The following is a 12,749-nucleotide window of genomic DNA, read 5'->3' as shown; positions in this document are numbered from 1 at the left end:
ACTGTAGGATGATGATCTTTTCTACCACCAAAGTAAATGAGGAAAACCAAGACCTTTTCTGGCTTTCTAAGATTGATTAAACACTTTTTATTCAATGTGTCCTGCAGGACTACACTTCTGTACATCAGCTGGGAAAGTGTTAATTGTATCCCATATGGGAACAAACCTCAAAGATACTGACTTCATTATATATGGACTGTTAGTATGCCTTGCAGTGGATGCATACCCCACCCTCACCCCCACTGGATATAGTGGTGACGCCTGTACGTTAGTTTGAACCTCACACTTATATTTTTACATATATCTAGAGCTAGGCTGTCCAACTGATTCTTGTAATTTAGAAGTGAGGTATAAGTGGCTCAAAGACAGCAGGCAGCCTCTTGTTGAAGGTACAGTCAAAATGACTGTATTTAATAAGCAGAAAAATACTGAATGCAACACTTTTTTCTACAACTTTTTAGTCAGCTTTTTAAAATTTTAGTAAACTTATAGTTTGTGGTCTTGTTTATAAAAATGTTTGCAAATGGAATTTGGAGTCTTTAACAGCCCACTGGTCGTTGGTATGGCTCAGCCAGAAATATTGGATAGCTTTGATCGAGAACCAGCTCTGCAATTGCTGTCTTGTGAAGCTTGTCAATATTGTGCTTTTAGTACCTCTTTATGATTGCTAAAATCATTAGCACTAAAAGCTTTAATTACAGTGAACACTGTCATAAATGACCTTAATGTCTTAAGTTGAATATAATTTGCATATCTGCCAAGTTAGATTGAAATGTGTTGTATAGCAATATACAAAAATGAATGTACTAATTTACTAAACCTGCACTTGAATGCATATTAATTCACTGTGCTTGTCTGATATGGGAAGGAACTCTGTTTTATTCATAGGCTTTTTTAATAGAGCCCATTGCTTACCAATGGCCACAGGGACCACCATTGCATAGCAGTTCGATCCACTCCTGGTTTTCCTAGTTTAATAAGACACACCTGAGCTTGTTACCTATACACTGTGGCTGATAAAGCTCATATTAAAAAGTGGAATGAGCTAAACCGCTATGCAATGAGAGTCTTATTGCAATGGGAGTATGTCTTTCCATTTCTGGGCCAATAGATTGAACAGACTTAATAAAGAGTAATGTGTTGCACATTGTGAATATCAGAAACTGGGAATTTGTATCTGAGGAACATTTTTATTTGTATGTACATGTGTCATACCTACTTGTACTGTGGAAGCAGGTCATGATAGTGATGGCTCATTTGCTTTTAGAAAGAAAGCTTAAACAATGATATTTATTCAATATAAATGGCTGGTTTTGATTACACAGTTTATTGCTGCTGTTTAACTTAATTGCAGGTCATAATATTGATATATACATAGAATAATGTGTGTGTCAGAATATACTATCACACAATAAAATGTGTCTTGAGATGGATTTTGGCAGTAATGCTCAAGTGTTTATTAAAATAGAATCCACCCCCTCCACCCCCCAAAAGGTATTTTTCTTGTATTTAAATTTTCCTGCTCTTAAAATAATTTCTTACAATGATTATGTTATTGATATGAATCACGTTGGTTCGGAGTTCCCTTTATTTTAAGTGTGTTTTTCTATAATGCTTGCGGCAAGCGTGAAAAAAGTTATGTATCATTTAGGATGTGTAATTTACAGGAATGTTTTTTGCACATACCTATGTATGAAAAATACAAAAATGTATTTCTTGCAATAAATCATTCTAGTACCACGATAACATAGAATATATAAATAGAATTATAAGAATCTAAATCATTCATGAAATCCCTCCAGAGAATCTTCACTGCTTTGACCTTGACTAACCCATCTTAAAGAAAATTATAGTTTTTAATCACAATGGAACCTCAATGGATCCTTTTTCATAGTACCCAGGCTGGGCTTGTCTGGGTGCGTGATCCTTTTTCATAGTGCCCAGGCTGGGCCCGTCTGGGTGAGTGATCCTTTTTCATAGTACCCAGGCTGGGCCTGTCTGGGTGCGTGATCCTTTTTCATAGTGCCCAGGCTGGGCCCGTCTGGGTGAGTGATCCTTTTACATAGTACCCAGGCTGGGCCTGTCTGGGTGCGTGATCCTTTTTCATATTGCCCAGGCTGGGCCTGTCTGGGTGCGTGATCCTTTTTCATAGTGCCCAGACTGGGCCAGTTTGGGTGCGTGATCCTTTTTCATGCTTCCCAGGCTGGTTTAATTCCCTCATTTTTGATGTGTGTCTTCCCCTCCAGTTCCCCTATCTGCGATCACTCAATGGATGGATGTGGTCCCCTCTGTGTCACCTAGCAGTGGCTGCACAACCACCCCAGATATACTGCAGAACGAGCCCTCGGCTACAACCCTGAGGTGTTTATATTGCATGAAAGGTGGAATATTTATTAAGGTCTCTCCACGACGACGGTCCTATTACAGGATTGACTCAATAAAGCCAAGGAAAAGCTAGCAGCAGCAACAGGGCCTGTGTGGAGCACAACTTGTCCTTCACAATGATTTGATTGACTAACCTAGCCTGACCCCACTGAGACAAATTGGCTGAGCCTGGCTGGGTATTTTAGCCTTCAAAATGAATTATACCGGGCAGTTCGTCTGTGGCAATTAGGTCCACAGAGTGGAGTTTCACCAAGTCAGAGAGGAGAAGACACTCAGGGATAATGGTTTCTTGAGGAAAGGAGAGAGGGAGGAAGTGAAGAAAAAGGAAGGGGAATTGGAATGAAAGTACAAGAAAGGGAGGTGGGATCAAACACACAATGAAAGAGAATGAAAAGTTAACAAACAATCTGAAATGAGTTGTTTGTGAAAATAGATTTGATAGTTGTATTAATAAATATGATTTTAAAATCAGTAGGTTTCAAGAGCTGACAGAGTTGATTCCTTTAAAACTCTTTAAAAACTAGTTTAAGTGATGGAGATGAATATAATATTAGTGGGTACACACTATATAGGAAAGACAGGCGGGACAGAAGAGGCGGAGGGGTAGTGCTATACATAAGAAATAGTCTTGAAGCCCAGGTGTTAAAAAGAAAACAATGCAGAATCAATATGGGTCAGAATAATGGACACAAATTCAAAGGGCATAATAATAGGAGCATGCTATAGACCACCAAATTCAGATGCTGAGCAAAATAATCTGTTATACAATGACATTCGAAATGCGTGTAGAAAAGGAGAAGCCATACTAATGGGGGATTTCAACTTCCCCCATATAAAATGGAAAAACCCGATGGGGGGCACGACGGACGAAATTTAAATGGTGGAAATGACAAATGACTGCTTCCTAATGCAATTTGTCAAGGCACCGACTAGAGGGGAGGCATGCCTTGAGTTAGTCTTTTCAAATAACGAAGACAGAATAACTAAAACAGAGGTCAGAGAGCCAGAAGCCAACAAGATGCTCGGATATATTGTGAGAAGTGTTGAATTTAAATCAAAGGAAGTGATGTTAAAACTTTATAATGCATTAGTAAGACCTCACCTAGAATATTGTGTTCAGTTCTGGTCACCTTGTTACAAAAGGATATTGCTGCTCTAGAAAGAGTGCAAAGAAGAGCAACCGGAATTATCCTGGGTTTAAAAGGCATGTCGTATGCAGACAGACTAAAAGAATTGAATCTATTCGGTCTTGAAGAAAGACAATGTCGACCCAGGGGACTTCTTTGACCTGAAAAAAGAAACAAGGACCAGGGGTCACAAATGGAAATTAGATAAAATATTTTCTGTTCATTCAGAACAGAAAATAGGAGGCACTTTTTTACACAGAGAATTGTGAAGGTCTGGAACCAACTCCCCAGTAATGTTGTTAAAGCTTACACCCCTGAGATCCTTCAAGAAGCTGCTTGATGAGATTCTGGGATCAATAAGCTACTAACAACCAAACGACCAAGATGGGCTGAATGGCCTCCTATCGTTTGTAAACTTTCTTATGTTCTTATGTTCTTACTAGAACTACCGGAGAGGTCTTTTTGATCGATGGAGGTTTTTAAATGCATTTTCTCCACAGATTTGCTCATCTAATTATCATGAAACTTGGTATTTCCTTTATGTTATGATTGAGAATATCAGATTCTGTGGATATAGTAGGTCTACAGTCTATATATTCGACCATCTGCATGTCATTCTTACATTTGTGCTTATTGTCAAAGTAACCAACAGCAACTATCTGCAATCAGCAAAGAGCTTGAATAATAGATGAATGTGGGTAATATAAAAACATGGATAATATCAGACGGTGCATCAGTCACTGGCGAGATTAGCAGAGACTTTTTCATGGGCAGCTGAAACAGACACCATTGCTGTTGGCCAATTGCCATGTGATCCCAATTTTTTTTTTTTTTTTTTTTCAGACAAATATGAAACACAAGCATAAAGGATTTGGAAAAGACTTTTTTTCTTCCTAAAGGAGGCATAAAGCAATTTCTGGTAAGTTTGTGAAATTAATTTGCCTATTTTCTTGCTTTCCACCTGCCTGGTTTTTCATATTATTATCTAAATAATGCAGTGCTGTGCTGCTCTTGGAGGATACCATTACTAAGAAATATATCACTGTTCCAGCATTACAATAATAACTTAGATTTTTCAGAACATGAAGCACAAGCTTAAAAATGCTAATACGATGATTCAACAGTTAGCTACAAAGGGGCTTGGAAATATATTCAAAATGTATTCATTCTTTTTGTAAATCCAACACATTCCTACTGAAATAAAGCACATGGTTTAGAACTAGTGAAAAAACATAATAACGACAATAGCTTTGTATATTAAGAGTGTTGTGTGCCTACAGTTTTTACGTTTGTAGTCCTATGCTGGTGGAGGTCTGTGGATAATCCCTTGATTAATTAATAATAATGAAAGCAGCACAGACCTGTATTTACCTCTCAAATACAGAGCATGCTCTGTAGTTCAATGGTTAGATGTTTGTCTGAACCGTATAGTTTGTGGCTCACCTCTAGCCATTGACTTTCCATGCAATTCAATGGGCTGAGATAACGATTCATTACAAAAAAGAAAAGTCGCTCCAAATCCTTGGGGATGGCAAGTGGCCTCAGTTACAAGCCCGACATTGAAACTCCTGTTGAATTCACTCTCTATGGAACATGACCTAGGAAGTGCAAGTAATAGAAAACATGAAAGGAAGGCATGAAAAGCAAGAGCTTTCTTTAGCCTACTAAAGTACAAGATATAATTTGACAGTGTAATCTGTTTTTTGTGAGAGTTCTGTAGCGAATGGAAGTGGGGCCATTAAAAGAGCAACCCTACTAGTTTCGCTCCCTTTGAGGGTGGGGAGGAGGAACAGAGAGGGATAGTAGTAAGATAAGGTAATAAGGGGAACACACTTGGTAAACTAAAGGGAATGAACAGCTAATGGTTTCCAACTGCAGTTTCTGAGGCTTTGTAATGATGTGGTGGCAGCAGAAAATGTTTTAAGCACAACAGAGTTCTGAGTTCTGAACACGCCGACTCATTAAAGCTAATTGGGCCCTGGCGATCGGGAAAGGATGGAGTAAAATGCAGGGGGTTATTAGAGAAGCAAGGCACAAGACTTGTAGTAGATGATTCAGATTTAAATAGGAATCAATGAGGGCCAGTGGGGAGATGTTGCATCCACCGTAACAACTTGGAACAAGGAGACTGCAGGGCTGAGAACCATCAGAGGTCAGGATAGGTCTTCATTAGCTGTGACCATTCTTGAGTAATCAGAACTTACTTTGTTGTGTGTTTTTTAAGCTCCTAACCTATTATTAGAACAGCCTGTATCACTGATACTGTACATTTCAGTCTGGAGTATTCAGATAGTAAAGGCAGTTGTTGCTTCCTGGTATATAATCACTTCCATTGCTGTAGTTTAGCTACAATCAGATCACATGGGGTGGGGTCTATTTTAATTTCACTGTTTGTTTTATAGTAATGCTAATAGGGTCAATAAATCACCAGTTAGATTAGTACAGAGCTAAAGAGAGGCAGTATTTAGATCATTAACTTGTACTGGAGAAATCTGTACAGCATATCCAGATTTCTGAATTAAAGTCAGAGTTAGAGAAGTTGCTTTTAAAAAGTAATCTGTTACAGTTACAAATTGTAATTAGTTACAGTAACTTATTACTTTGAAAAATGTTTTAACTAGTTACAATTACAGTTACAAATAGTTACTTTCAGGCACAGTTTACATTTTTTACAGAGATATGTTTTTTTAGTTTGGTCAGGCTGCAGCTCAGAATATTCTATCAAGATCCAGCTTTGATGCAATTTTCTACCAAGATCATATGAAACTACGTTCATGTGACATGAAAGGTTTGAATTGCTCTGTTGAAGCACTTTCTGATTTCCATGCTATGCATGAGCCATAATCCTTTTTTAATGTAACTAATAGTTACTAAGTTATTTTTTCACATAAAATATAATCCATTAACACATTTCGTTACCTGTCTGAAACAGGAACCATTATAGTTACAAGTTACCAGATTAGAGTAATGCGTTGCATGTAACTCCCCACACTGATTAAAGTACATTATCGACCTTATATAATGTTTCGCACCAATCACGATGCAGGACTTCCGGTCTGTAACCTACTGGTAACAGAGACGGTAAACATCACTGTGACAGGATAACGTTACGGGCAAGGCTGTTCAATGGCAGGAAGTAGACCCAGAGGCAGAAAGCTGCAGTTTAAAGAGATGTTGCACATTTTTATTAACAAATACAAAATAAACAGGAACAAACAAACTAATCAAAAGAGCAACACCCAAGCAGAGCTATATTTAAACTAACAAAAACATACTATTTACATGTGCAGGGCATCTGCCCTGCCACAATCACCTGTATTAAGTTATAATGCATTTCTCTGCCTCGACTGTAATTTAAAAGAAAAAAAAAATTGATTGCACAACTAACAGACTGAATTGAATGTGATTCATGTGTATAAAATACATTATTGAATACAATGAAACCCAGAACGTGCAAAGTGACAGAATGTATAAAATACATTATTGAATACAATGAAACCCAGAACGTGCAAAGTGACAGAATGTATAAAATACATTATTGAATACAATGAAACCCAGAACGTGCAAAGTGACAGAATGTATAAAATACACTATTGAATACATGAAACCCAGAACGTGCAAAGTGACAGAATGTATAAAATACACTATTGAGTACATGAAACCCAGAACGTGCAAAGTGACAGAATGTATAAAATACACTATTGAATACATGAAACCCAGAACGTGCAAAGTGACAGAATGTATAAACTACACAATTGAATACAATGAAACCCAGAACATGCAAAGTGACAGAATGTATAAAATACACAATTGAATACATGAAACCCAGAACGTGCAAAGTGACAGAATGTATAAACTACTCTACTTAATACAATGAAACCCAGAACGTGCAAAGTGACAGAATGTATAAACTACTCTACTTAATACAATGAAACCCAGAACGTGCAAAGTGACAGAATGTATAAAATCCCACCCCCATTGATGGGCTTTTTTTTTGTTCCATTAGTGATTACGTGGTGCTCAGAGAAAGAGTGAACGAATAGCCTATACTTTACCACAGAAACAGATCTTCAGATCCCTGTTTGTATTTAATCATTCAGAGATCAGTGAATGAAACAAGAGCAGCGATCACAAGCAACTACTGTATAGCTAAAACTAATTTTGAATATCTTGATTGTGTACATGTTTAAATAGAAACAAAATGCAGGTGTTTGTGGGGTCTAAATACAACAGGGATGGCAATAAGACTCCCATTGCATAGCTGGCTGATCCATTCCAAGTTTCACAGTGAGCCCAATTCAGTTGATGTAATATAAACACAGACTTCGGAAGCAGAATTTGTCTATTAAAAGATGTACTATTCCCATCTCATCCTCGATGCAACTCCTGTAGTAAAGAAAGACTACCAGTACTATATAGTGTGACTAAACATTGTTAATTAATGAAGAAAATAATTCTGAGAGTGGATTTGAGTCAAATAGTCAAATTGGGCTACAGCAAGCAGGCCAATCAGTTTTTGTTATATATTATTTTCGGAGATGCTGATGCACTGACACTAGTACAACAATAGGAAATCATATTACAGTATTACACACCAGACTCCAATTGCCCTGTTGTATGCAAAGAGGACTGTGCATATGGGGGGGCTCAATTAGCCATTATGTATGGGTAACAAAGGTATGTGTAATTTAGCTCTGGGAAAACCTGGAATGGAATAAATTGCTATGGAAGGGGAGTCTTATTATCAACTCTAACATGCCTCCTTCAACTAGCAACCCACTGCTGTTGAAAAACAGCAGGATGAAATGGCATATAGCAATAATTCTAAATATCACTTTACTTTGAGGGTCATTCCACGAAAATGGTGGCTTTTTGAACCGCCAGCTTTTAAAAAATGTAATTCTTTTTTTAAAACCAAAACTTATAGTCAGATAACATTATAAATCAACATAAATGACAGCTTAATGTATTTTGATATTTTTACTAAATTACATAAAAAAATGCTTGTGCTGCCTTTTTGTCACTGGTGTTACCTATATTTTAGATGACAATTCAGGCTTTCCAGAATGTAATTTGACTATTTAATTTGTATATATAATCAAAGACAGAAAAGGTTAATGATAATATTAAGAAATTGTTTTGATTAGTAATAATTTACTTTAAACAGGTATGTGTAAAGTTCTATTGTGTGTCATTTTTCTATTTCTACCATTGTGTTTTTTGTTGTAACATTAGAAATAATTGAGGTTGAGTCATCAAAATTGAATGATCATATCCTTAAAATTCTTACTAATGAATGCAGAAACAGTTAGGTAGATACAAAAACCATGTTCTATGAAATTGGGCAACTCTGATGCCAGAACACCAATATGCCATGCAGGAACACCAGTGACGCAATGTGAAACCAATGACATAACATAAGATTATTTCAAACAAATTTTATCAATTTATTAGTAATATTTTTCATTACAAATAATTTCAGATTTCATAAGATGAGTTGATTTAAAATGAAGGTTATTGGTCAAAGATTAAGACCAAAAGATGAAGCCTATTGACTAAAATGTGTCTTTCATAACACAACATTGTCATACAAACATATAAAACATGTCCACTAGAACATTAGAAACACTAACATTGAACGCAAACTAAAACTGTTTTCCCAACAGCACTGATACGAACATTTTGTATGCAGTATAGGAGGCTGCGTGGTTCAGTGGTTCAAGAAATGGGCTTGTAACCAGGAGGTCCCCAGTTCAAATCCCACCTCAGCCATTGACTCATTGTGTGACCCTGAGCAAGTCACTTAACCTCCTTGTGTTCCGTCTTTCGGGTGAGACGTTGTTGTAAGTGACTCTGCAGCTGATGCATAGTTCACACACCCTAGTCTCTGTAAGTCGCCTTGGATAAAGGCATCTGCTAAATAAACAAATAATAATAATAATGTTCATGGACTATTTCCTGTACTCACTGTTCTTCCCTTTTACTTGAGATATGTTTGTCTTTGCCATGTTATTGTGTCGCGTCCATCTCTTGTCATCTCCGAGCCAGTCTCCATTGCTTTTGAGCCACTGACGGCTTCTTCACTAGTAGCCAGTTCCCATCTGCCACTTTCACACATTCAGGTGCTCCTCCAAGTACTTCCAGATACTGTGGTCAATCTGAACTGATCTTTTGTTCACTGGCAGTGGCTCTGGCATCAGACAAACAATCTGGTCATCCCCATACCAGTTGATATCATCTCTTGGGCTTGGCCAGTAGAACTTGTTGACTCCATTCCTGTGCATGCACTTAACTTTGACATTATGTTCTTCGACCTCCAGTATAACGCCAGGGTATGGTTGTTCATCGTAGTTCACGATGCACCACTGTCCACTGTGGTGAGACTCAATGACATCTGGACGAAGTGGAGCTGAGGTATCCGGGTCGATGACATCTGGTTGATGTGGAGGTGAGAGATCACGGCCATTAGCCAGCACTGTCGGGAGGGTGACTTTTTGGAGTCCATAACATGGGCAATCCCACACGCCTTCCGCTGCTTGGCAGAGACAACTTATGACTCTATATTTTAGGATGCCAGGTGTGATACTTACAACCTGGTGCATTTGCATGGTTCCTTTTATGGTTACCAGAGGTACCCCAGACATATTCTGTGCCTTTCTTTCCACCTCTTCCTCGCTGACATAATACAACTGTATTTGACTGCCAGAGTCCCTCAACTCCTGATAGAAAGACATTGCATCCGTTATGTCTCTCCCGTGGCGGACCAAGAGGTCGGCTGGCCTCTTTAATGAATCCCCCACTCCATCTGGAGAACCCTTTCCGTGACTGGCCTCAAAAAAGTTCCATGTAGTCCCCTGGAAACCCTTCTTGTAAGGTTCCGTGCAAACCATGTAAAAGTTGCCCTTCTGTTTATATTGTGTGGCAGGGCCATCACTGAAGAAGTGAAGGTGTTGCACGGCAGGGTACTGGTGTTTTATCATGTCCAGGATGGGGTCCAGGTGAGCCCATATGGCTGCTGGATCATGCCTTCTGCTGGGTGAGATGGTGCAGAAGGAGATGGGGGGCTCCTCCGCCACATAGAGGACACCAGTGTGGAGCGTCACTTGCTTGTGTGACCCCCCGAAGTGAACTGACTGGATCTCTGAAGCATACGTGCAAGTGAAGTTCTCACTAAAGTCTATATGGATCAGGCAATCATTGGTCAGGTTTTTCCTCAGGGTCCGGTAGATGCTGTACCACCATCTGATGTTGAACAGATGTCTCCTGAATTTAAAGAGCCTTTCTTGGAATTGGGTCACCAGCTCTTCCTCTGTTATGGCTATATCCTTCTTCACAGTGATTAAGCTACTTTTCTCTTGTTCTTCATTTGCTCTGTTGTGCTCTATCTTCTCCAGACACCACTGGGTGAGCGACACCTCTTCGTTGGCTTGCTGTCTGGCCGGTGGTACAGTGGAGTGTTCACATTCTTGGCATTCACCATAGGCACATGACTTTGAATTGTTACAGACTGTGCTATCTGCCATCTCCTCCAGATTGCTGGACTGTGAAAGACCAAGTTTGTGCATTTTATCCGCCATAAACTGTACGTTCTCATGAGTCTTGCACTGGCAAGTTTCTCAGTCTCTCTCCTTCGGTGTCACCACCCAAAAAGGTCTCTCCCTGCAGAAGAAGGCATATGAAATGTTTTGCCCATGCTCAGCAACAAATTTCCTGTGGAGGTTTTTCCAGGAATCACAAAGGAGCCTTCTCTGTTTCTTCATTTTTCTTAGTGTGATAGTGTTTTTCTTGCCAGGGGTTTGCTGCTGTTGTTTATTTCGGCCAAGCTTGTTTGTCGAGCTCTGTTTTGTGGCTTCCAGGCTTTGTATGAAAAACCAATGCTCTGCTCGCACAACTTTTTGAATTTGTATTTCTTTATCAGCTTTCCTGTCAGTATATTTACAAACCCCTGTTTGGCTTTGTCTGCTTTGTACTTTGCTCTTAGATCCCCCAAGAGAGCATAGTGGAAGTTTAAAGTTCTTCTAATTGGTGAGGAGGCAGGGCAGCCTTGTAGAGTGCTTCTCGTCTTTGTACTTGGACTTTCAAGGTCTTGATTTTTACCCTGCAAACGGTGACAACGTTTCTTGTATTTGTGGTGTAGTCTTTTGTGCTTTTCTAACTTCACTTGCAACTGACGTTATCTCTTGCTTCTCTCCTGTGCACTCTCCGCCCTTGGATTCGTTGTCTGTAGAACATAAAGATGTAATATATCATTGTATTAGATTTCCAACGTGAGATGCATGCAACATAATACAAACATGAAATCCTACTCTATTTCTGTCATGCCTTTCCACAAAACTACGTAGCTTGTTAAAACAGTACATATCAATTCTTGTGCCATGTGACAAATATTGTGTAGGCCTACTTAAAGGGATAGTTCACCCAAATTACAAAATGACATATTGGTTTCCTTACCATGTAAGCAGTCTATGGTCAAGGTGTGACAGCAATCCATGCTTTGGTTTTGTGCCACAAATGCTAAAAAGTTAGCATTTGAAACAGTGGCCAGGTAAACAAAAGCATGGCTTGCTGTCATACCTTGTCCATAGACTGCATACACGATAAGGAAACCAATGTGTCATTTTGTAATTTGGGTGAACTATCCCTTTAAGTAACTCTGTAGATAAGTACTTATGTCTTCCTACAGACACATTGTCTTAAATTCTGACCTTGCAGTACTGGGTTCACTGTCTGGAGTGGATGGGGTGGTCAACACTATCTGTCTTTTTTCCCTTTCTGTGAGATCCTTCACTCTCTTTCTTTTTTGACTCTCTAAACCCTTTAAGTAAGTCTGGTGTTTTTGTTTAAGGTAGGCTGCTTTGCGGTCTGGGTCAGCATCCCTGCGCTGTCTGTAGAGTCTTTGCTTTTCAGCAGCACTTAATTTCGCCATATCTATCAAAAGGAAAGCCATATTATGTGGTTACAATATTGAAACAGTGATAAAAGTCTTTATTAATATAATTGTTGAGGCTTTTATAAAACCTTACGTTGAGAAAAAAGTTAGTGGTGTTATTGATTATCACTGGTGTTATCATCATGTCACTGGTGTTACCAGCAGGAACAGTAACACCAGTGAGGACAACACCAGTGACAAATCTGCAGACAAGATGGCATATCTAAGATGGTGGCCACAGTAGCTCAAACCACACTTCTTAAATTGTAAATAAATCACTTAATCATGCGATTTGATCAATTATTTTA

The 12,749-nt window shown here is 38.8% G+C and overlaps 1 protein-coding gene across 3 annotated transcripts in view; it reads left to right on the top strand.

Moving 5' to 3' along the window:
- The window catches only part of LOC117431948 (leucine-rich repeat-containing protein 4C-like), a 575,203-nt gene that overhangs the window by 138,679 nt on the left and 423,775 nt on the right, over positions 1-12,749 (top strand). For all 3 annotated transcript variants that reach the window (XM_034905148.2, XM_059002177.1, XM_059002178.1), the window contains exon 2: positions 4,356-4,431. The gene's annotated coding sequence lies outside the window, so the exon portion shown is untranslated. The remainder of the gene's footprint in view (positions 1-4,355; positions 4,432-12,749) is intronic.

The sequence above is a fragment of the Acipenser ruthenus genome, chromosome 27 (assembly GCF_902713425.1).
Source record: "Acipenser ruthenus chromosome 27, fAciRut3.2 maternal haplotype, whole genome shotgun sequence".
Taxonomy (NCBI): domain Eukaryota; kingdom Metazoa; phylum Chordata; class Actinopteri; order Acipenseriformes; family Acipenseridae; genus Acipenser; species Acipenser ruthenus.
Note: the sequence above shows the minus strand (reverse complement) of the source record. Positions and strands in the feature narration are given on the sequence as shown.